Genomic DNA, 25,999 nt, shown 5'->3' on the forward strand with positions numbered 1-25,999 from the left:
GACATATCTTTTCTTGCCCTCGTCTACCATCTTCCTGATTCTGGCTTTTGTCAGGCCGCAGTGATTGGTGTTTTGGTCCAGTTGGATTTGGGTGAGCTGTTCTGGGGTCCTGGTTTGTGTGGTAGCAGTGCTTTATGGTGATAGTAGCAATCCAAGTTCCCATGTAGGTGAGCCCAGAATGACAGCGTCCTCTTCAGAACTGCTAGGTGTAGAGGGAATCTACCCAGCTCAGCCTGACAGGGACTTTTGGAGGTGCTCCGATGAACCTGGAGAAGGCGCTTACAGAATTCCAGGTGGAATATTTCTCTTGGGCTGGAATCCCACCTTGACCAGTCTGAGTATGTGTGAGGACCCCAGACTTTGCTGCCATACAGGAGGATTGGGGCGATTATGTCTTTTTAGCCAGACCCTCACTGGCAGCTTCAGATGGTAGAGTTTTCTTCGGATGGCATAAAATGTTTTGAAGGCCTTGTCCTTCAGGGTCTCTATGACTTGTTTGAAGCTTCCTGACTGGTGAATTTCCAGGCCCAGATAGCTGTATTTGTCCGTTCCTGTAAAAGTACAGTTGTTTAGCACAAATGAAGGGTGGTGGTCCGATCTTGGCTTTCTCCTCCGGAACACCATGATGTTGGTTTTCTTTGGGTTAATCAGTAGTGTCCATGTGGAGCTGAATTTCTCCAAGATTTTCAGGTTGCCTTGGAGGCCTTTCTCAGTTGGTGACAACAACAGTAGGTCATCTGCATGCAGCAGGAATTTCACCTGGGCGTCATGGAGTGTGAGATCTGGTGCTCTGGAAGATTCTTGAGCAGTGGCCATTTATGTATGTATTGAGTTTACAGTGTATTAAATCTATCTATATCTACAGTACCTATCTATCTATCTATCTATCTATCTACCTACCTACGCCATATCTATCTATCTAAATAGAAAAATTGGAACAGCACCAAGATGAAATGGATGGGTGCAAGGCCTCCTCAACAACTATTCCGTTGTTATATATATACAGTGCATTGTGAAAGTATTTGGCCCCCTTGAATTTTTCTACCTTTTGCCACATTTCTGGCTTCAAACATAAAGATATAAAATTCTAATTTTTTTGGGAAGAATCAGCAACAAGTGGGACACAATCGTGAAGTGGAACGAAATTTATTGGATATTTTAAACTTTTTTAACAAATTAAAAATTGAAAAGTGGGGCGTGCAATATTATTTGGCCACCTTGAGTTAATACTTTGTAGCGCCACCTTTTGCTGCGATTACAGCTGCAAGTTGCTTGGGGTATGTCTCTATCAGTTTTGCACATCGAGAGGCGGAAATTTTTGACCATTCTTCCTTGCAAAACAGCTCGAGCTCAATGAGGTTGGATGGAGGGCGTTTGTGAACAGCAGTTTTCAGCTCTTTCCACAGATTCTCGATTGGATTCAGGTCTGAACTTTGACTTGGCCATTCTAACACCTGGATACGTTTATTTTTGAACCATTCCATTGTAGATTTTGCTTTATGTTTGGGATCATTGTCTTGTTGGAAGATAAATCTCCGTCCCAGTCCCCAGTCTCAGGTCTTTTGCAGACTCCAACAGGTTTTCTTCCAGAATGGTCCTGTATTTGGCTCCGTCCATCTTCCCATCAATTTTAACCATCTTCCCTGTCCCTGCTGAAGAAAAGCAGTCCCAAGCCATGATGCTGCCACCACCATGTTTGACAGTGGGGATGGTGTTTTGAGGGTGATGAGTTGTGTTGCTTTTACGTCAAACATATCGTTTTGCATTGTGGCCAAAAAGTTAGATTTTGGTTTCATCTGACCAGAGCACCTTATTACACATGTTTGGTGTAATAAGCCAGGTGGCTTGTGGCAAACTTCAAACGAGACTTTTTATGGATATATTTGAGAAATGGCTTTTTTCTTGCCACTCTTCCATAAAGGCCAGATTTGTGCAGTGTACGACTGTTTGTTGTCCTATGGATCCCTGAAGGGGTAAAGATGAACTCCATAATGTATGTTGAGTTTCTCAAACAGCACTTCCTTCCATGGTTCAAGAAGAAGAACCGTGTATTCCGCAGCAAGATCATTTTCATGCATGATAATTCCCCGTCTCATGCTGCACATAACACATTTGAATCTCTGGCTGCTATGGGCATAAAAGGGGACAAACTTATGGTGTGGCCCACATGCTCCCCTGACCTCAACCCCATTGAGAACCTCTGGAGCATCATCAAAAGGATTGTATATGATGGCAGGAGGCAGTTCACATCTAAGCCACAGCTCTGGGAGGGTATTCTGTCCTCATGCAAAACAATTGAAGCAGAAACCATCCAAAACCTGACAAATTCAATGGACGAGAGAGTTCAGAATCTCCTTTCGAACAAGGGGTCCTATGTGCAAATGTAACATCACCTAGAATAAAGTTTTGAGTTGAAAACTGTTTGATTTCAGTTTGTAATAACCTGCTAATGCTTATAATTTCAAAAATGACCATTTTTTTATCTTTATTAAAATGAAAAGGTTGAAAACTCTGCTGTGCATAATAATTTGGAACATACATTTTGAGTGCAGTTTGAGTTTTTTATTTTTTTAAAAATATACTGTTATCATAGGCAGTTTGTACTAAAACCTTTCAATTGTACTCTAATAGTTATTTGACTGGAAAATTACAATGACTGCAATTCATATAGGTAATTTGGGAAAATCTGAGAAAATATTATTAACATAATAATTTGGAACACAGTGTAGTTACGCCCCTCTGGTCCCTCCTTGCACCGTAGCACAGAGGTTCCACCAACCGGATCCGTAACGCCTGAGACTATCACAGAGCAGGTGCATTTATACGGAGACTTGATTACACACAGGTGGATTCTATTCATCATTACCAGTCATTTAGGACAACATTGGATCATTCAGAGATCCTCACTGAACTTCTGGAGTGAGTTTGCTGCACTGAAAGTAAAGGGGCCGTATAATATTGCACGCCCCACTTTTCAGCTTTTAATTTGTTAAAAAAGTTTAAAATATACAATAAATTTTGTTCCACTTCACGATTGTGTCCCACTTGTTGTTGATTCTTCCCCCAAAAATTAGAATTTTATATCTTTATGTTTGAAGCCAGAAATGTGGCAAAAGATAGAAAAGTTCAAGGGGGCCAAAAACTTTCACAATGCACTGTATATATTGTAAAAGAAAAGCAGGTAGCACTCCAAAAATAGATGAAAAAGTAAGGGACTTTATGAAACGTTGCCACACCAGATGGGCTAATAAAGTCCCTTACTTTTTCATCTATTTTTGGAGTGCTGCTTGCTTTTCATTTACCATCTATCTATCGATCTATTTATCTATCTTTCCCTATGTAGACACAAGGATATTGGCACTGAGAAGCTGAGAAGAGCCATCTGGGGGTGCAGCTGTACCAGTCTTTTTTCTCTCTCTATGGTGCCTAACCAGATCTTCAATGTATATTTTCTCTGAAACAGCAGAGCATTTCACAGAATATTATACCTTAACGCAATTGGGTAGCCGGGGTATGAGTCAAGCTGCCCGTGGTTTGGGTATTATATATTACCCAACAGGTTCCCTTTAACACCAATTGTTAAGACATCACAAAATATAGAATGACACTATGATATAGCAATAAATAATTCAGCACATGAGATGCATATGCATGATCTTTGTACAGTCCTTCCTCACATTGAGCACCACCATTATGTATCACTGGGATTCTTGCTCGCTTGTGCCAGGTGAGCTCATCTCAACTCAATTGTTATTGTGCACTACTGACTATCTAGGTATAAATATTTGTATGAGGCACTACAATGTCACCCCTGACAAAGCCACACTTAATGGCACAACTTGTGGGGTTTATGGGCTCCACTCCCTCCCTGTCTCAAGCCTGCTCATTTGCCCTGGTCACTCACTTATTTCTTTGCACTTATCTAGGTTTATTCTCATTTAGCACTTTACATTTTTGTCCCTATTATCTGTGTTTTTTACTCTTTGATTTTATACTTTTTTTGTGTTTTGTACAATTATTTTCTGTTGTACTTAAGGCTAAGAATGGGTCTGGTTTGGGGTGTTTGGTATTTATTGTGCACCTCCCCATTGCATACTTTGCACTTGTGCATTGTAATTGTTTCCAATGGTTCTGTTTGTGTATTGGTACTACTGCAATAAACTATGGATATGTTTTGTAGCTTATTTGATTTGGTGTATCATTGATTTTTGCAATAATTTGCAGTAAACACAACTTATTTCCTCTTGTACTATTTTATAAGACCAAGTGTTTATGCCGATGTTATCTTTGCAACCTAAATAACAAAAATATATTAAAAGATAATAGTTGTAAAAGCAACAGCTGCAGTTATCAATTGTTATGACCAAGGGAAATATTGCTATAGGGAAATATAGAATTACATGCCATTACAGTCATTCAAAAGAACCTTGGGGGGTTGGGTCTACCCGGTAATTTTTGTTATTCATCCTTATATGTTTTATGTATGTAATGAGTTTATAGTGTATTAAAAAAATGAGCACAATAGAAAAAGAAAAATTTGTAAAAAAAGTAAATATTAAAAAAAGAACAAACCAAAGTAAGAATCTAACACGAAACATACTTGTATCATCTCTTTCTCTTTTTATCAAAATGGAATCTACAGACTGGACTCTATCAATCTTTCACTTCTGAAGGACTATTAAGTTGGCTCTGGATGACAACAACTATTAAAGGGAACCTGAACCACAAGTAGCAGGAATCGGGGACAAAAATATATGTTTCTGTGACGCTAGTCACTAACTCACGGAGCGACCGTGAGGCAGATAGTCAGAAGTTCCGCGGTCAATACCAAGAGAGCCCGTAGATACCAAGGGAAAAGACAGATGCATAAGTCAGGTCACAGTCCTGGGTCAATATCAAGAAAGAGCAGAACAAAGCCAAAGGGCAAGACAAGGAGATAGTCAGAACACGGTCCAAAGGGACAGGCAGCAGAAGATCAGAACACATACAGTTATATGAAAAAGTTTGGGCGCCCCTATTAATCTTGAGCTTAATGTTTTATAAAAATTGGTGTTTTTGCAACAGCTATTTCAGTTTGATATATGTAATAACTGTTGGACACAGTAATGTTTCTGCCTTGAAATGAGGTTTATTGTACTAACAGAAAATGTGCAATCTGCATTCAAACAAAATTTGACTGGTGCATAAGTTTGGGCACCCCACCAGAAAAGTGACATTAATATTTAGTAGATCCTCCTTTTGCAAAAATAACAGCATCTAGTCGCTTCCTGTAGCTTTTAATGAGTTCCTGGATCCTGGATGAAGGTATTTTTGACCATTCCTCTTTACAAAACAATTCCAGTTCAGTTAAGTTTGATGGTCGCTGAGCATGGACAGCCCTCTTCAAATGATCCCACAGATGTTCAATGATATTCAGGTCTGGGGTCTGGGATGGCCATTCCAGAACATTGTAATTGTTCCTCTGCATGAATGCCTGAGTAGATTTGGAGCGGTGTTTTGGATCATTGTCTTGCTGAAAGATCCATCCCCTGCGTAACTTCAACTTTATCACTGATTCTTGAACATTATTGTCAAGAATCTGCTGATACTGAGTGGAATCCATGCGTCCCTCAACTTTAACAAGATTCCCAGTGCCGGCATTGGCCACACAGCCCCAAAGCATGATGGAACCTCCACCAAATTTTACTGTGGGTAGCAAGTGTTTTTCTTGGAATGCTGTGTTTTTTTGCTGCCATGCATAACGCCTTTTTGTATGACCAAACAACTCAATCTTGGTTTCATCAGTCCACATGACCTTCTTCCAAAAATAAATTGGCTTCTCCAAATGTGCTTTTGCATACCTCAGCCGACTCTGTTTGTGGCGTGCTTGCAGAAACGGCTTCTTTCGCATCACTCTCCCATACAGCTTCTCCTTGTGCAAAGTGCGTTGTATAGTTGACCGATGCACAGTGACACCATCTGCAGCAAGTTGATGCTACAGCTCTCTGGAGGTGGTCTGAGGATTGTCCTTGACTGATCTCACCATTTTTCTTCTCTGCCTTTCTGATGTTTTTCTTGGCCTGCCACTTCTGGCCTTAACAAGAACTGTCCCTGTGTTCTTCCATTTCCTTACTATGTTCCTCACAGTGGAAACTGACAGGTTAAATCTCTGAGACAGCTTTTTGTATCCTTCCCCTGAACAACTATGTTGAATAATCTTTGTTTTCAGATCATTTGACAGTTGTTTTGAGGAGCCCATGATGCCACTCTTCAGAGGAGATTCAAACAGGAGAACAACTTGCAAGTGGCCACTTTAAGTAGCTTTTCTCATGATTGCATACACGTGGCTATGAAGTTCAAAGCTCAATGAGGTTACAAAACCAAAAAAAGTGCTTTAGTAAGTCAGTAAAAGTAGGTAGGAGTATTTAAAACAAGAAAATGATAAGGGTGCCCATACTTATGCACCTGTCAAATTTTGTTTGAATGCAGATTGCACATTTTCTGTTAGTACAATAAACCTCATTTCAAGGCAGAAACATTACTGTGTCCAACAGTTATTACATATATCAAACTGAAATAGCTGTTGCAAAAACACCAATTTTTATAAAACATTAAGCTTAAGATTAATAGGGGTGCCCAAACTTTTTCATATAACTGTAACAACAGAATGAGGCAAACACTCACCAGGAAGCACAAACTACGTCTCGCAGGGAACAAGGGCAGTCAGCTCAGTTAAATAGCAACACTGAACACCTGGAGAATGCCCTGCATCTCTTAGTAAAAGATTGGACAGCCGAGCTGTCAATCAAAGCACCGAGAGCCCGACTTGCCACTCACAGGATTGGACAGCCAAGCAGTCCTTCAAAGCACAGCAAGAACCATTTCAATAGGACAGCATAGCAATCCCACACAGAATGCAGGAATCGTGACAGTTTCACTCTTAAACTCTCTGTTGTTTCAGAGAAAACATATTTATAATGGGGGGAGGTGGGAGTGAAAGAGGGGGTGCAAAACAAGGTGACTAATAAAATAGTAATTTTAAAAATGCAAACGAAAAACAAAAAGAATGAAAAATAAGTGCAAGTAATCCAGGGGCTTCCATCTTAGTGTCTCCTCATAGATGAAAAACGATTTTGAGCTGCAGCTCAAATATCAGTGAAATTTTTTTTTTTATTGTTGTCAAAAACACAAGACTTGATGAAGCAGAAATTAAATAAGCTGTATAGTCGCTACATACAGCTAAAAGCGAAGGTCACCTTTGTCATGGAAAAAATTATATTTATGTATGTTAGTGGTTGCCTTTAGTTAATAAAATCGCACTGAGTTTCAGTCTACAGTCTACAGTCTTTATCTACCTGACATTGTAATTACCTTGGAGGATTCAACCATAACTCCCAAGCAGCAATCCCGGGGAGTCTTGGGGTCATATTCGACAGTAAACTTTCCTTTATTCCCTATATCCGATCACTCACCCGCTCTTGTCACCTGCATCTTAAAAACATCTCCAGAATCCAACCTTTTCTTATCTTTGAAACTGCTAAAACTCTTACTGTCGCTCTTATTCACTCTCGTCTGGACTACTTCAACTATCTTCTGATTGGTCTCCCTCTTACCAAAATTTCTTCTCTCCAAACCGTCCTGAATGCGGCAACCAGGGTCGTATTTCTGTCCAGCCGCTTCATCGATGCCTCCATCTTGTGCCAGTCATTACACTGGTTACCCATACACTACAGGGTCCAATATAAACTCATCGCTCTCACTCACAAAGCTCTCCAAAATTCTGCACTTCCTTATATCTACTCTCTCATCTCTGTCTATTGCCCTACACGTGCCCTCCGTTTTACAAATGACCTAAGACATAATCCGAACCTCGCTACTCTGTCTCCAAGACTACTCTCGTGCTGTGCCAGTTCTCTGGAATGCACTACGCCAGACAATCCGACTGATACATAACCCCCACGTCTTCAAGCGTGCTTTAAAAACCCATCTTTTTAATCAAGCCTACCACCTAAACTCAGTAAAGTAACTCTCCCCTGTCTCCTCCCTTTAAATATTATTCAGAATCTGCTCCCTCCTATTCATCAGTCTCCACACCCTCCATGCACACAGTAACTGCACTTGATACTTGATTATTGCACTTAAACATACGGGCTGATGACCGGATCATGCAGCCTTATATGAAAATCACTATTTATTATAATTATTAGTCCTGTAATAACAAACACTTTTCACCTACTGTGTCTCCCTTATTCCCTTGTAGATTGTAAGCTTGTGAGCAGGATCCTCACTCCTAATGTAACTGTTTAAACTGTCTTACCTTATATTGAATTTATTGTCTGAATATGTCCCCGCTTAATTGTAAAATGCTGCGGAATATGTTGGCGCTATATAAATAAACATTATTATTATTATTATTTCTTCATTCATTTTCAGACCCCTTTGGTTTGCAGTTTACAGACTGATCAAGTTTCAGATGTTTCTCCTGTGGGATTGTCCCTTCCTTTAATATGTGGCTAAGTGTAAGGTCTAGGTCTATCCAGGGTGCTGAGGTTTTCAGTAGCTAAAATATCATTAGATCTTCTATCTTTATGCACTTTCCTCCTGTTTTTTTGCTCTCCTTGAGATAGTTACCCCCACCTTTGTCCATGCTGTGGGGATCTCTATACAATCCCTTTGCTCTACAATTCCCTTCTATATAGTTGCTACATAGAGTTAAAAGGCTATGGTCACCTTTGACATGGAAAAAATGATTTTTACGTATGTTAGTGGTTACCGTTAGTTAATAAATTTGCACTTAGTTTCAGTCTGCAATCTTCATTCATCTTCAGACTCATTTGGTTTGCAGTTTGGAGCCTGACCCAAGTTTCAGATCTTTCCCCTGTGGGGTGTCCTTTCCTGCAATATGTGGCTGAATATAAGGCCTGGGTCTATCCAGTGTACTGAGATTTTCAGTAGCTAAAATACCACCTTAATCTATGCCGTGGAGATCTATATACAACTCTTCTGCTCCCCTCTCTCTTCTCTCAGTGATAGAGATTGCAGCAGGGTGGAGGAGGGCAGAGAAAGCTGTCAGAACTGAGGCATTGTTTTTGAGAAAAAAAAGGCACTTTGCTAGATAAAGTGCTTGCTAATGCAATAACAGAGATATTTTAAAGAAGATTATTTAGAGTTGTATAACTTTTCATTTAAAAAGCAAATGAACAATAAAAAAGTCAGTGTGAAGATGTACATAGTTTTTAATTCCTAACCCCAAGTTGCTAAGTTCAAATGATACACATGAAATCATCAAGTGGGTACAGAATTCTATAATCACAAGACATTTGGAAAATTATCTAGTGGTTGGCTGACTTCCATTTCTAATTCATCTATGAAAATAAAACTTTTCATTTTCGGTGGATCAATAAATACCAGACCATACATAATCATCATAATATTCAGATTTACCAGGCTTTGCTTACCCTTACCCCAAATATCAAGTTATGACCAAGATAGTTTTCCATGTCACATAGCTAAATTTGTTCTGCAGTGAACCATAAGATAACTGGATCATCAGAAGTAACTGAAGAAGCAATCAACAAATATTCCTTTAAAACACTACTTGAACAGTTAAAATATCTATTACTTTTTCTTTAAAATACATGTCTTCAGATAATGTTTTCAATTCTAACTTGTGCCCCCCCCCAAATAAAATACATCATAATACAGAAAAAAACAGCACAATCTCTCATATAAAAGTGGTGTTTGTTGACCATGACTATATTGTTAAAAATACCCTCTTTATAGTAATTAATTATTAATTACAAGTTTGTTTCCTGGCCTGAGTGTGGCATAAATAATGCATTATGGAGGATACCTGAAGGCTGCGCCTGAAAAGCTGATTGGCCACTTTGGATTTGTGGAATTATGAAGTTTCATTATTAAGAGAGTAGGCAGCTGAGAGATACACTTAGCTTCGGGGACTTTGAAAGCATAAGCTGTCTCATTAGGGAAAAGGGAATGAGGCAAAATATGCAAACATGTTAGCTATAGAAAAAAGGTAAGCTTCAACGCCGAATATTTTTCTAAATATAGGGTTTTCATTTTATGCAACTTAAATTCCACAAGCCTATCTATTTCAAAGGGACCTTATTTCATCAGAGAAAGCTTCTCTCTAAAGCATTTTGTTTTGTATCAAGAGCAATCTTTAATATTTTACTGAAAAATCCACAGGTAGCTTAATAGGTTCTGCAGCCGAGCTGGCACTTGGAAATGAGAGAAAGAAGACAGTCCAGGGTTCTCGCTAGAACGTGTGTTGTGCATGCAATTAAATCTCAAGGTCAAACAATTTACAGACAATTACTTTTCTCACATCTCCAGAAATGCCTGCTTACGCGTCTTTAATTTTAAATGATACTGATATTCCAATTCTCCCCAAAGGTTAATGCTGACTAAATCCAGCTGTGACCTGACACGATACGACAGCACAGTAGCTAATTATCCTCTGGATAGTCATTTACTTGAAACCATTAAGAAATAGAATGTGAGGGAGATTTAGGACCCTGACAAAATGATCGGCAGACTTTTTTTTTTTTATTTAAGAGAGGACAATGGAAAAATAAATAAATAAGTACAAAAATAAGATATTTGTTAAATGTTCTCCATTTGCTTTTATGCCAGAAAATTGTTCACCCCGTTGTGTCTTTCTCAGGTTAAGTTGCTAACTAGCTAATTTTATCCATTCCCTGAGGCTGCCACTAAATGTCAGTGACAAATTTTGTATATCTCAAATGAATTATGTCGTACACAAAAGCAATGAATTGTACAAAATTGTCCCAGACTATCAAAGATACCTTCTATTATAATGGTGTGACAGCATTTTAACTGATCTTTGCAAGTGCATATTCATTACTAGAGCTCAGTGCAAAAGACAAACTAAAGATATACTCAGCGACGTATTACCATTATTTTCATGTTGCTACCTACATTTATATAAGATTACGTATTTTACCAATTTATATTTTTTTGAAATCGCATTCTCTTAGTGGAATGAACACATCCTCAGGGCTATTCATGTTTCATTCATATTTGTAGTTCAATATGTGTCTAGCAAGTTAATTTTCTTTCTTCCTCGTTTAGCCCAAACTAAATCTTAATTTTTTTAAGGAAAACAATGTTTAAAATATGCAAACAAATTACAAGGAATTAAAAAAAGAATGAAAAAAAATTGACTGCATAGGTGGGCCAACCCTTTAAAGAGAACTTACATTATGTTTTTCATGTTGAACTGGTCAGTTAATCACACCCAGGTCTGCTGTGCTTCAGCATATGTCATCATGCTGCAGTTTGGAGAGGAGACTGCTTGTCAATGCTATTGTGGGGGTGATTTTTTTTTCGCAGTTTCTTTTGGCTGCTTATGGTTGGCCAGTGTTAGAAAGAGGTAGAAGTAAATGTACCCAGTGAAATCTCTCTGGTTATGCTCACTTGGACTAAATAATTACCCCTACAAGTGCAAAATACTTTGATCACCAATATCTTCGCAACAGAGAGGCAAAATTAAAAAAAAAAATCAGAAATGTTTTATTTTGCTCTGCTTAAATTGTGTGTCCAGTTCAACATTAAAACCCCTTAATAAACACCAATATGCCTTTTTATTGACCTGAAATACAAGAGAATAGCATCCCCTGATGGGTGAAAATGCAGCAGCTATCAGCTGTATACTATGGCTGACACCATGCTGCATAGGCATGATTGGTGTTAGCACCAACCTCTGCCATTTATACGCGTAGATGCTGCTGTCAAAAGCAACAGTGGCATCTAGATGGCTAACAGAGCATGGGGGCTCCCTTTTTAACCCCACTGGCACCCTGAGATCGCGATTGTGTTGTTTTGCTGGTTGCCATGGTAATCGTCACGTCGCTTCAAAACTGAATAGGTCCCTAAAAAATTATAAGTTATGCAAATTTTTTTGAATAAATGAAAAATTGCTGCCAAATTTTTAAACCTTCTAATATGCTAACAAAATAAAAGGGCATTTGACAAATGGTCTTGATATAAGGTAAACATAAGGTATATGTTATTTATTAACTAGTTTGTGGGGTATGACTGCATTAAAGTTAAAATTCAAAGTTTGAAAATTGCTAATTTATTGAAATTTTTGACAAATTTTGTAAACTTTTCATAAATAAATGGAAAACATATCAACCTAAATTTACAACTAACATGGTATAGTATGTAGTATAATGTGTTATGAAAAAAACATTCTCAAAATCACTGGGATATGTTGAAAAATTTCAGAGCCATAAAGAGACTCATGTCGGATTTTAAAAATTTAAAAAAATGTGGCCTGGTCCCTAAAGAGTTAAACATTTGGCAAACGGTCCTCTTTAAACCCTTTCCCATCCAAGCCTTTTTTCACCTTCATAACCAGGCCAAATTTTACAATTTTGACCAGTGTCACTTTATGTGGTAATAACTTTGGAATGCTTCAACAGATCCCACTGATTCTGAGATTGTTTTTTTTGAGACATATTGTACTTTATGATAGTGGTAAAATTTGTTTGATATGACTTGCATTTATTTGTAAAATCGGAAATTTTGCGAACATTTTGAAAATTTTGCAATTTTCAAAATTTTTATTTTTATACCCTTAAACCAGAAAGCTATGTCACAACAAATAGTAAATAAATAACATTTCCAACATGTCTACTTTACGTCAGCACAATTTTTGAGACATAATTTTTTCTTGTTAGGAAGTTAGAAGGGTTAAAAGTTGACCAGCGATTTCTCATTTTTACATCAAAATTTACAAAACCATTTTTTTAGGGACCACATCACATTTGACTTTGAGAGGCCTATATGACAGAAAATACCCCAAAATGACACAATTGTAAAAACTGCACCCCTCAAGGTGCTCAAAACCATATTCAATAAGTTTATTAACCCTTCATATGCTTCACAGGAATTAATGAAATGTGGAAGGAAAAATGAACATTTAACTTTTTAAAATTTTAATTTAGATCCAATTTTTTCTATTTTTACAATGGTAAAAGGAAAGCCTGGACTCAAAATTTTGTTGTGCAATTCATCCTGAGCACGCTGATACCCCACATGTGGGGGAAAACTACAGTTTGGGTGCATGGCAGGCTCAGAAGGGAAGAAGCGCCATTTTTTTTAATGCAAAATTTGCATAGACCCCAAAATTTGTTTTGAAATTTCTCCTGATTACACTGATACCCCATGTGTGGTCAAAAACTTTTGAGGCACAATGAAAAGCTCAAAAGGGAAGAAGAACTATATTGGAGTTCAGATGTTGCTGGACTGGTTTGAGGGTGCCATGTCACATTGGCATATCCACTGAGGTACGAAAACAGCAGAACCCCCCATAAGTGACCCCATTTTTCTAACTACATCTCTCAATGAATTCATCTAGGGGTGCAGTTATCATATTGACACGACATGTGTGTCTCAGAAATTTATACCATTAGGCAGTGAAGAAAAAATAATTAAATTTTCACTGCCAAAATATTGTTTTAGCTCCAGATTTTACATTTTCACACTGGGAAATTGGAAAAAAATGGCATCAAAATGTGTCCCACAATTTCTGCTGAATGTGGCAATACCCCATACATATCTGTACAGTACTGCTTAGCCACACGGCGAGACTCGGGAAGGATGGAGCGCTATTTGTCTCCTGGAATGCAGATTTTTCTAGAATAGCTTGTGAACTTCACATACAGAGCCCTTAAGTGCTTGAAGAGCAGAATCTCCCCTCAAGGGACCCCATTATGGAAATTATACCACTTTAGGATTTTATCTACAAGTATAGTGATGATTTTGACTCCATGGATGTTTTCCAGAAACAAGCAGCAGTGAATGTTACTGAGTGAGAATGGCAAACTGCCATTATAGTGCCCAGTACGTTGTAGTGCCCAGTACGTTGTAGTGCCCAGTATATTATGCCAAGCTTGTGCTTCTGGAGACACGCACCCATAAATTAGGTGGGCTCTCATCGCTACAGAAATGGCAAACATGTGGATGCTAAATGTGGTTTAGGCACACTGGAGCTCAGAAAGGAGGAGGGCATTTGGATTTTGGAGAAAAGAATTTGCTAAATTTCTTTTGGTGGATGAGCAGCCATTTCACTTTTCCAGAGCCTTTGTATTACCAGTAACATGGAAGCCCCCTATATTTCCATTAACAGATGACGGACCTGAGTTGGGACTGAGTTGAAGGTTTTATTGGGAACATTTTACATAACGTTTTGGATCACATTTATCCTGCACTCTATGCTGAGCACTTACTTTGGGGTTTCCATATAAATCTCCAAGTGACACGATTCAGATGAAACCCCCGAGGGATCCATTCACTATAATGAGGCAGCAGAGTCACTCTGGACTCTGCTTGGCCTCTATTCAACGTTGTCCTTTTTTTCAGAAGTGCACAAAACTGTGGCCAACGGTGCTTTTACGCACGCCTAAAATGACAGACACAGCCAGATTATAGGCCAAACAACATCCAAAGTGCCTCCATCTGCCTCATTATAGGGAATTCCATCTGAATCACGTATTTCAGAGATTTACACGGAAACCCCAGTGAAGCGCTCAGCATAGAGTGCAGGATAAATGTGAACCGATCCTTACTGCGATCTTTGGAAGGCAGAATGAAAAAATCAATAGCAGGTCAAGGTTTTATTTTTTACTCCATTCCTCGTGCAGTAAAAGTGATTAGACACTTTATTCTTTGGTTCCATGCCATTACAGCGATACCAGATTTATTTTGGGTTTTTATGTTTGGCTGCTGTCACACACTAAAAGACGCTTTTTATTGCAAAAACAAGTTTTTGCATCGTCATATTTTTGGGAGCTATAATTTTTCCATGTTTCAGTCGAGAGAGTTATGTGAGGACTTGTTTTTTGAAGGACGAGTTGACATTTTTATTGGTACAATTTTTGGGCACATAACATTTTTTGGTCTCTTTCTATTCCAATTTTTGGGAGTCAGAATAAACAAAAACCAGCAATTCAGGAATTGATTTTTTTTTTTATGTCGTTCCGCATGTGGTAAAATCGATAAGCCAGTTTTATTGTTCAGGTCAGTACGATTACAGTGATACCACATTTATATTGTTTTTTTATGTTTTGGCGCTTTTACACAATAAAAACTATTTTATAAAAAAAATAATTATTTTTGCTTCGCTTTATTCTGAGAGCTATAACTTTTTTATTTTTCTGCTGATGGAGCTGCATGAAGGCTTATTTTTTGCCGGACAAGATAACGTTTTCAGAGAGTTTATTTTTATTTACATTCGTTTTTTTTATCATGTTTTATTCCACTTTTTGTTCAGTGGTATGATGATAAAGCATTGATTTTTTACTCGTTTTTTTATTTTATTTTTTACGGTGTTCACTGAAAGGGTTAAATAGTGGGACAGTTTTATAGGTCGGTTCATTCCGGATGCGGGAATACCAAATATGTGTACTTTTTTTGTTTATTTTTTTTCCCATAAAAATATTTATTCATGAATACAATATATATATTTTTTATTATTATTTTGTGTTTTTTTTAAATATTTTTACAATTTTTTTTAAATTGAGCATTTTAAACGGACGCAGGAATCGCGTCCGAAACGCGTCAATCCACCACTTTCTCTCTCCCATTGTGGATATGTAATTTTAAAGATTGTTTGAATAAACTCAAGTTTTTATCTGGAGCTGGAAAAATAGCTGTTTTCTATTGCATTTTATAGGCCTGGGTCAGGACGTCTTCTGTGCTCCTATTTTCCAGTGTGCTGCAAGCAGGTGAGCTGACATCTACCTTTTTTATGATCTGTAGGGTAAGTATGTGTTTTCTATGTTATGTGGGGCACTTCAGTATTTAATGGTTTGGATGGTGTGTTCACTATCGGACAACTCTTTCATAAGACCGAACCGATTATTTGGAAGAAGGCAGAACAAATTCCTTTTGAAAGCTATAGCCAACTTTATTAATATGTAAGTCTTTAATACTGATCTTGGTATTGTTAAAAATGTAGCAAATATTTTTATTGACCATACTACCGACGTACAGAAACCTACTGACCTACAGAAAAATACAGTGATGCAAATTTTCTGATAATCCAAATACTTTATTTAAGTGAATATTAAATCCTTTGTTAATGCCTGAGAGTAACCAATTTAAAGAAACATAAGATATAGGATTGGCACTTGTATTTAACATGAACTGCAGGATACACTCCTGTATTGGTCAATAAATAAATATATTTTAGGGGTTCACTCACTTTCAGGCAGCTTGTAGTGTTCACACAGGTACAAAGTCTCTTGGTGCACCAGGAAATTGTATTAAAGGTTATACACTTCCATAGGACTCCAAACAAAAAACACAGCCTTTCTGGCACAAAAATAAATGGAAAATAAACAGTCCATTCAGTAGGCACAGATATGTCACGCGGGGCTCACCAAACAGAATAAAGTCCAGCTCTGAACCTCTGTCAGAGATTAAGCAATATTCATAGGTCTTCTCACCTCCACACAGAGACCCAAGTCCCAGATGTGTTTCCACCTTTACTCCCAGACACAGACACTAAATGAAACAGCTGAGCTGCCTTAAATAGGCCACTCCATGGCCTGGTAGTGGAGGTATGGAAATGGCCAACCCCATCCAGCTCTAATGGCCGTTCATAAAATCCAGGACCATTAAAACCCTCTCAGCATTAACTGTGCCGGAGACTGCTCTCCGAGTTTCACATCACTGAGGCTAGGCTACTTGGTGACACATACACTCTATCCAGGACTTGTCCGGCTGCAACTTACAATATACAGTGGGGAAAATAAGTATTTGATACATTGTCGATTTTGCAAGTTTTACCACCTACAAAGAATGGAGAGGTCTGTCATTTTTACCGTAGGTACACTTCAACTGTAAGAGATGGAATCTTAAAAAAAAATCCAGAAAATCACATTGTATAATTTGTATGTAATTAATTTGCACATTAAGTATTTGATACAATAGAAAAACAGAACTTAATATTTGGTACAGAAAACTTTGTTTGCAATTACAGAGGTCAGACATTTCCTGTAGTTCTTGACCAAGTTTGTACAAAATGCAGCAGGGATTTTGACCCACTGCTCCATACAGCTCTTCTCCGGATCTTCCAGATTTTGCAGCTGTCGCTAGGAAACATTGAGTTTCAGCTCCCTCCAAAGATTTTCTATTGGGTTCAAGTCTGGAGACTGGCTAGGCCACTCCAGGACCTTGAAATGATTTTTACTGAGCCACTCCTTAGTTGTCCTGGCTGTGTGTTTCGGGTCATTGTCATGCTGGAAGACCCAGCTATGACCGATCTTCAATGCTCTTACTGATGGAAGGAGGTTGTTAGCCAAAATCTTGCGATACATGACTCCATCCATCCTCCATTTAATATGGTGCAGTTGTTCTGTCCCCTTTGCAGAAAAGCACCCCCAAAGTATGATGTTTCCCCACTATGCTTCATGGTTGGGATGGTGTTCTTGGTGTTGTACGCATGCTTCTTCTTCCTCCAAACACGGCGAGTGGAATTAATACCAAAAAGTTCTATTTTGGTCTCATCTGACCATATGACCTTCCCCCATACCTCCTCTGGATCATTCAGATGGTCATTGGCAAACTTCAAACAGGCCTGGACATGTGCTGGCCTGAGCAAGGGAACTTGTGTGCCCTTCAGGATTTTAATACATGACGGCGTTGTGTGTTACTAACGATAATGTTTGAGACTGTGGTCCCAGCTCTCTTCAGGTCATTGAACAGGTCCTCCCATGTAGTTCTGGGCTGATTCCTTTCTCAGAATTATCCTTACCCCATGAGGCGAGATTTTGCGTGGAGCCCCAGACAGAGGAAGATTGACAGTCAGTCATCTTGTGTTTCTTCCATTTTCTAATAATTGTGCCAACAATTGTTGCCTTCTCACCAAGATGCTTGCCTATTGTCCTGTAGCCCATCCCAGCCGTGTGCATGTCTACAATTTTGTTCCTGGTGTCCTTAGAAAGCTCTTTGGTCTTGGCCATGGTGGAGAGGTTGGAGTGTGTTTGATTGAGTGTGTGAACAGGTGTCTTTTATATAGGTAATGAGTTCAAATAGGTGCAATTAATACAGGTAATAAGTGCAGAGTAGGAGGGCATCTTAAAGAAAAACTAACAGGCTTGTGAGAGCCAGAATTCTTGATGTTTGGTAGGTGATCAAATACTTATTTCATGCAATAAAATGCAACTTAATTATTTAAAAATCATACAATGTGATTTTCCAGTTTTTGTATTTAGATTCTGTCTCTCACCGTTGAAATGTACCTATGATAAAAATTACAGACCTCTCCATTCTTTTGTAGGTAGGAAAACTTGCAAAATCATCAGTCTATCAAATACTTATTTTCTCCACTGTATATAGAAGATTCAATGCCAAGTTATAGGAACATTTCACCTACAAGACCTTTTATCACATCCCCAAGCTATACCCACAAAATTGAAAGAATAGAATTCTCCAAACTGTCTTGGTGTGCTGCAGATTTTTATTCACTGGAAATAAGGAGCCTTGGCCAACTTCTGAAAAACAACTCCATAGAACTATCCTTACTCCCCCAAACTTTACAACTGCCACATGGCCTTCAGCAAGTAATGTTCCACTTCTCCAGAGCCCAGTGGTGGCATGCTTAACACCACTCTATCTGATGTTTGTCAGGGTGTTTGATGATGTCAGGCTGCTTGGCCATGAAAGCCCATCCTATGAAGCTCCTAAGACATAGATTTTGTGTTGAAATAAATGCCAGAAAAGGTTTGGAACTCAGCAGTTATTGGGTCAGGTCCTTCTCTTCACTATTATGTCCCCAATTATTTTCTACTTAAGGTAAATAAAGACATTTATGTATTTGTAACAAGTTCATAACACCGTGTTGGAGAGATCCTGAAAAAGCCACTACAAGCCACATTCGGTTTCAAAAAAGGTTGGGGGCCACATTCAAGTCAGAAATATAGAACTGATATATTAAACATTGGAAAGTAAAAAATATAAAATGTGTCTATGTCTATAGATTTAGATGTGCCCTTCCTTACCTTTGCACTTGAATGAATATATCCCAAAATGTGTTGTGTGAGATGACCAGATTTTTTTAAATATATATTTTGTGATACATTGTCACAAGATGTACATCCCATATTTTTCTGTCTGTGGCAACCTAGTGGTTGTAATTTGAAGTGCAGCCTGCCAAGGATTTTGCTAGCGTGTTACGATGCAGCATTTAATTTGTTTTGTGAAAAGCTGGAGTCCTTAGCCAAATTAAAGAAAAGGTAAGGGTAGATACTTTTCTATATGCTTGCATGTGAAATTTGTCACCTAGCATATCTTTAAGCCATGGAAAATTAAAGTGTTGATTGGTTTTCTTTTTCTAAAGATGAGACATGGTATTTCTAGACAATGGGCCCAATTTATCATTTGAAATAACTTTTCTTTTTTTGTCTTGTGATATTCACTGATGTTTTCTTCAGCAAATTCTTAAAAATAGAACAAGTGGATCATGAATTTGTCGCAAAATTTAAAATACACTTTATATTTGTTTCTAACCCTTTTTTTTGCACCAAAAGTTTCAAATCCTATAAAAAGTCAAAAGGTTGTCTTAAAATGCACCAAATTGAAAGTTCCTCCTGAAACCCTTCTTAAAAAAAGGAGACATTTGGTAAAACTCGCCTTTCATGCATATGTTGAAAACATGTATATAAGAAAAGTTGTCAAGGAAAAATTAAACGAGACTTTAAAAAGATAGACAACATAAAAAGTGATGAAAAATAGTAAAGCCACTAAAAAAGTGCAAAAAAACTGGAGAAACAACAATGATGTATCTTGAGAAATGATTTGAGAAATCTGTACCACCAAATTTGGGTTATGCAGGCTGAAAATTTGTTTTTTAACACCAATAGATTAGTGTACTAGTGTAAGAGATAGGGCATTGAGTGGTAAATGCTGACATGATGGATCATAATGAGAAATTGGACCATAAAATTTGTTGCGCAATTTCTTCTGAGTACACCCATACCCCACATGTGGTGGAAAACTACTGTTTGGGCGCACCACAGGGTTCAGAAGGGAAGGAGCACCATTCAACTTTTGGAGCGCAAAACTGGCTGATGTAGATAGTGGACGCCATGTCACATTTGCAGAGCCCCTGATGTGCCTAAACAGTGGATACCCCCACAAGTGACACCATTTTTGAAACTACACCCCTCAAGGAATTTATCTAGAGGTGTGGTGGTTACTTTGAACGACTGTTTGGGCATATGGCAGGGCTCAGAATGGACGGATCCATTCATTAATGAGGCAGCAGCGTTACTCTGAACAAAAATTATCTTTTTGGAAAAAGAATTGTTTTTGCATTGCTTTATTTTGAGAGCGCAGCACTTAGGGGGTTAAAATGCCCGGGGTGATGCACATCTGGCAGTGAAAGCCGGGTCTCGGTTTTAACTTAAGCCCAGCTGTGATCGAAGGTCTGGGATCCTTTCTCTTCTATGATGTACGGGTATGTTAAACATCATGAAGGGGTTAAAGACCTTAGATCGGCTATATGCAAGCTGATCTGTGGATGTATAATAGCCTGTTTAGACTGCCCGATCGCACTTTATATGATCATTTTGTGTGCATAGACCATCATTTTTAAACAGGATGATGTGCTGCAGAGAACAATGTTTTTTAAGCAAATTTAAAACTCAATTCACTCAATGAACGTGTGTTTTGCTCATTTATCTGGTGATTAACGGCCTGTTAAGACAAGTCAGTGTAGGTACACCCTCAGAATCATATATAAATGTGGTTATCTGTTTCTCAACAGCAAATTAATATAGTTGTGTATGTGTGTAGATTTATATATTTAGGTATGTTTGTTGTACTGAGCACACTATAGAGACCCAAGGGGTTTGAAGACAATTCATTAGCATGTAGTAAGTTTCATGGCCAGCGAGTACTATTAGCATAAGAAATTATAAGAAATTATACCATCTGTTTTCATGCACAAAAATAATTATTTGTTGGGTGTATTTGGACAATGAACATATAAAAAAAAACCCTTGCAATCTATTCTGTTTAGAGACCTCTATAGAACCTAATGACTGTACATGTGAAATGTATTCTGTTAATATATTTTAACAATAGTCAGATGTTTTTCATCCTTACACTTAATGTGCTACTTTTTTCCATGTTTATTTTCAGGCTAATTGTTGTTCAATTGAATTGCCATCTGTTTCCCTTCAATATTTACTTATATACAGATATTTCAATCTCCACAAGTTTAATAACTATGTGTTAGCTGTGAGAAATTGCATTTATCATGATAAAGCAAAATATCACACATATTTTGCATACTAGATTTATTCCCAGAAACAATCTTTGAAAATGAATCAGTAAGTGGCATATTTATGCTTATCTTCTGAAGTGCAAAAAAGTATTCATTTTCCTCAAATCTATAATTTAGCTTACAGAACATAGCAGCAAGTATATTTCAACAGCAGATCTGAATATTTTTCACTTGCCTCAGTTACAAATAGAACTGCATTCATATTGGTGTTTATGAGTACAAATTAATCAAATTACATATTTATATTTAAGTGTATATTTCTTATGATATTCCATATATTTACTTCTAATTAGATATTTTTAGGGAAATAATTGTAAACAAGATAATTTTTTTTTTTTTACATTTTTTTGCTTTGACAATGATGCAATAATTATAAAATAAATGTACTAACTGATTTAATAAATTACTTATAAATAAATAATTTATTACCCCAATTCAATAACCTAATATATATTAATATATACAGTACAGACCAAAAGTTTGGACACACCTTCTCATTTAAAGATTTTTCTGTATTTTCATGACTATGAAAATTGTACATTCACACTGAAGGCATCAAAACTATGAATTAACACATGGGAATTATATACTTAACAAAAAAGTGTGAAACAACTGAAAATATGTCTTATATTCTAGGTTATTCAAAGTAGCCACCTTTTGCTTTGATGACTGCTTTTCACACTCTTGGCATTCTCTTGATGAGCTTCAAGAGGTAGTCACCGGAAATAGTTTTCACTTCACAGGTGTGCCATGTCAGGTTTAATAAGTGGGATTTCTTGCCTTATAAATGAGGTTGGGACCATCAGTTGTGTTGTGCAGAAGTCAGGTGCATACACAGCTGATAGTCCTACTGAATAGACTGTTCGAATTTGTATTATGGCAAGAAAAAAGCAGCTAAGTAAAGAAAAACGAGTGGCCATCATTACTTTAAGAAATGAAGGTCAGTCAGTGCGAAAAATTGGGAAAACTTTGAAAGTGTCCCCAAGTGCAGTTGCAAAAACCATAAAGAGCTACAGAGAAACTGGCTCACGTGAGGACTGCCCCATGAAAGTAAGACCAAGAGTCACCTCTGCTTCTGAGGATAAGTTTATCGGAGTCACCAGCCTCAGAAATCGCAGGTTAACAGAAGCTCAGATTAGAGACCAGGTCAATGCCACACAGAGTTCTAGCAGCAGACACATCTCTTCAACAACTGTTAAGAGGAGACTTTGTGCAGCAGGCCTTCATGGTAAAATAGCTGCTAGGAAACCACTGCTAAGGACAGGCAACAAGCAGAAGAGACTTGTTTGGGCTAAAAAACACAAAGAATGGACATAAGACCCGTGGAAATCTGTGCTTTGGTCTGATGAGTCCAAATTTGAGATCTTTGGTTCCAACCACCGTGTCTTTGTGCGACGCAGAAAAGGTGAACGGATGGACTCTACATGCCTGGTTTCCACTGTGAAGCATGGAGGAGGAGGTGTGATGGTGTGGGGGTGCTTTGCTGGTGACACTGTTGGGGATTTATTCAAAATTGAAGGCATACTGAACCAGCATGGCTACCACAGAATCTTGCAGCGGCATGCTCTTCCATCCGGTTTGCGTTTAGTTGGACCATCATTTATTTTTCAACAGGACAATGACCCCAAACACACCTCCAGGCTGTGTAAGGGCTATTTGACCAAGGAATAGAGTGATGGGGTGCTAAGCCAGATGACCTGGCCTCCACAGTCACCAGACCTGAACCCAATCGAGATGGTTTGGGGTGAGCTGGACCGCAGAGTGAAGGCAAAAGGGCCAACAAGTGCTAAGCATCTCTGGGAACTCCTTCAAGATTGTTGGAAGACCATTTCCGGTGACTATCTCTTGAAGCTCATCAAGAGAATGCCAAGAGTGTGCAAAGCAGTCATCAAAGCAAAAGGTGGCTACTTTGAAGAACCTAGAATATAAGACATATTTTCAGTTGTTTCACACTTTTTTGTTTATTATATAATTCCACATGTGTTAATTCATAGTTTTGATGCTTTCAGTGTGAATGTACAATTTTCATAGTCATGAAAATACAGAAAAATCTTTAAATGAGAAGGTGTGTCCAAACTTTTGGTCTGTACTGTATACAGTAGGTGAAATAAGTATTGAAGATGTCACTAATTTTCTAAGTAAATATATTTCTAAATGTGCTGTTGACGTGAAATTCTCATGATGTTGGTAACAACCCATCCAATCCACACAGGCAAAAAAATCAAACCATAGATGTCCGTAAATTAAGTTATGTGCAACAATGAAAAATGACAAAGGGAAAAAGTATTTAACAGACTTACTAAAATGGATTTAATACTTTGTACAAAAGCATTTGTTGGTAATAACAGCTTCAAGATGCCTCCTGTATGGAGAAACTAGTTGCATGCATTGCTCAGGTATGATTTTGGCCCATTCTTCCACACAAACACTCTACAAATACTGAAAGTTCTACGCGCTCCTTCTATGAACGCAGAGCTTTAGTTACTTCCATAAATTTTCTATTTGATTTAGGTCAGGTGATTGGCTGGGCCATTCTAGCAGCTATATTTTCTTCCTCTGAAACCAATTGAGAGTTTCCTTGGCTGCATGTTTGGGATCGTTGTTTTGCTGAAATGTCTACCCTCATTTCATCTTCATCATCCTGGTAGATGGCAGTAGATTTTTATCAAGAAAGTCTCGGTACATTTGTTCATTCATCTATCCTTCAGTTATATGAACTTTGCTAGTGCCATATGCTGAAATACAACCCCATACCATGATGTTCCCACCGCCAAGCTTCACTGTAAGTATGGTGTTTTAACGTGGTGTGTATTATGGCATCCAAACAGTTCAATTTTGGTTTCATCTAACCAGACTATATTTTCCCTGTGTTTCACAAGCTTGTCTAAATGTTATTGATCAAACTTTTAACGCATTTGAACATGCTTTTTGTTCAGCAATGGAGTCGTGTGTGATGAGCATGCATACAGGCGATGGAAGTTTAGTCAATTACTCATTGTTTTCTTTGAAACAATGGCACCTTCTGATTCCAGGTCTTTCTGTAGCTCTCCACAAGTGGTCCTTGGCTATTGGACATCTCTTCTGATAATGTTTTCACTAGTGTTGAGCCACCCCCGTAGTGTTCGAGTTCGGTTCGGTTCGTCGAACACCCTTGTGTTTGCCGAACTGTTCGTCGAACACCTTCGAACACCTTTAAAGCCAATGGCAGACAAACAAAAACACATAGAAACACATAGAAAACACCTTCAAAGGTGTCCAAAAGCTGACAAACTGCTCAGAAGACATAACTAACACATGGAAAAGTGACAAGTATATATAGTCATGCGAAAAGAAAAGAGGTGGAGGAGTAAAAGGAGGGGGAGACACAGATATAGGCACGTCATGCCCTTCTAAAATCCAAAAAGTGAGAAGCCGACACGGCCAGTCCGTTCCTGCCCGTGCCACCTCCGTGTTGCCGGGTTTGTGCCAGAGCCGCGGTGGACCCTGACGGCCAGCCCCCCTCTCACAATACTGGTGCCTGTCCGCTGGTGGGTAGAGCCCCCCCGCGGTGGGGGGGGAGTAATATCTGCAGAAGAAAGACCATCTTCCAGCCAAACTAACATGTCGACTTCTTTTCGTGGACAATGTGATACGATCCCTTTGTTACGGACACGCCCATCGCTACAAATTCCAGATGAGGCACAAAAACAGCAGGTGCTTCAGCGGATATCAAGTGCTCCTTCAAGTGGGCTCTCCTCCACCTCAATTTCAACATCACAAATACTCCAGTCCTCAGAGGTGTCACCCCCATCGCACTTGCTTCCTCACAGCTCCCAAGTCTCCAGCTGCCCGTCTGAGTATGGGGTAACACAGATGGTTGAGTCTGCCGAGCTGTTTACTCATACTATAGCCTGGGAAACGGAGGTCTGCTCCAGAGCTTCTGTTAATCCAGATGAGGAAATGATCTGCACTGATGCCCAGAATCTTTATAAGTGAGATCCAGGACCAGATGAAGAAGGTTCTGAGCATAATGTAGACCCTCGTTCCCAAACTGTAACTCCTGTTGGTGGAGACAATGATGAAGACGATGATGAGACTCAAATACCTGATTGGAGCGACAACTTGACTTTTCGGTCAGGGCAGGAAGAGGTTGGCTTTGAGGACGACGGGTGTGATAACACACAGGGTGATGATGACAAGGTTGGAGATCCCACTTACTGTCAACCCACAGTCAGCCAGTCGATGAGGTCACCCGGGCCTTTGCCTGGCCTTGGGGATGTCGCGGTGGTCGGCTCCCTGGCCCGTACCCTGGGGTCACTCTTTAAAAGGGTGGATAATTGTTAATTTTATAAGAGTTCGTGACGCCACCTGTGGTATCTGGTGAGAAGCACCAGCGCTGCAGCAGTCCACTGAGGCCCGTGATAAGGCAGCTCGATGGTATAGCTCCCCACAGGTGGAGCTAGGTCTCAGGGCAGCGTATGCAGGGGGAATGCAGGACAGACGAGACCCAGCTGGGTCAGAGCAAGAACGGGAGCGAACATGGTAGTCACTTCAGTACCTCTTACTGGAGGAAATTCAGGCACATCCCGGAGCACTGTAGGGTGAAGGGTGCATATCTGGATCCTCCCCAATGAGCGGGTGTAGGGCCTCCTGTTTCTTGCCTCTGTGTAGTAAGTTTCTGACCTGCCTGGAGCTAGG

At 38.8% G+C, this 25,999-nt stretch overlaps 1 long non-coding RNA gene across 1 annotated transcript in view; it reads left to right on the forward strand.

Annotated features, from left to right (window-relative positions):
* The window catches only part of LOC141258164 (uncharacterized), a 326,091-nt gene that overhangs the window by 157,579 nt on the left and 142,513 nt on the right, over nucleotides 1-25,999 (forward strand). Inside the window, exon 2 of the long non-coding RNA XR_012318219.1 lies at nucleotides 15,704-15,755. This is a non-coding gene — a long non-coding RNA (uncharacterized lncRNA). The remainder of the gene's footprint in view (nucleotides 1-15,703; nucleotides 15,756-25,999) is intronic.

The sequence above is a fragment of the Phyllobates terribilis genome, unplaced genomic scaffold, assembly GCF_046119375.1.
Source record: "Phyllobates terribilis strain yellow unplaced genomic scaffold, ASM4611937v1 Scaffold_3__8_contigs__length_932513732, whole genome shotgun sequence".
Classification (NCBI taxonomy): Eukaryota; Metazoa; Chordata; class Amphibia; order Anura; family Dendrobatidae; genus Phyllobates; species Phyllobates terribilis.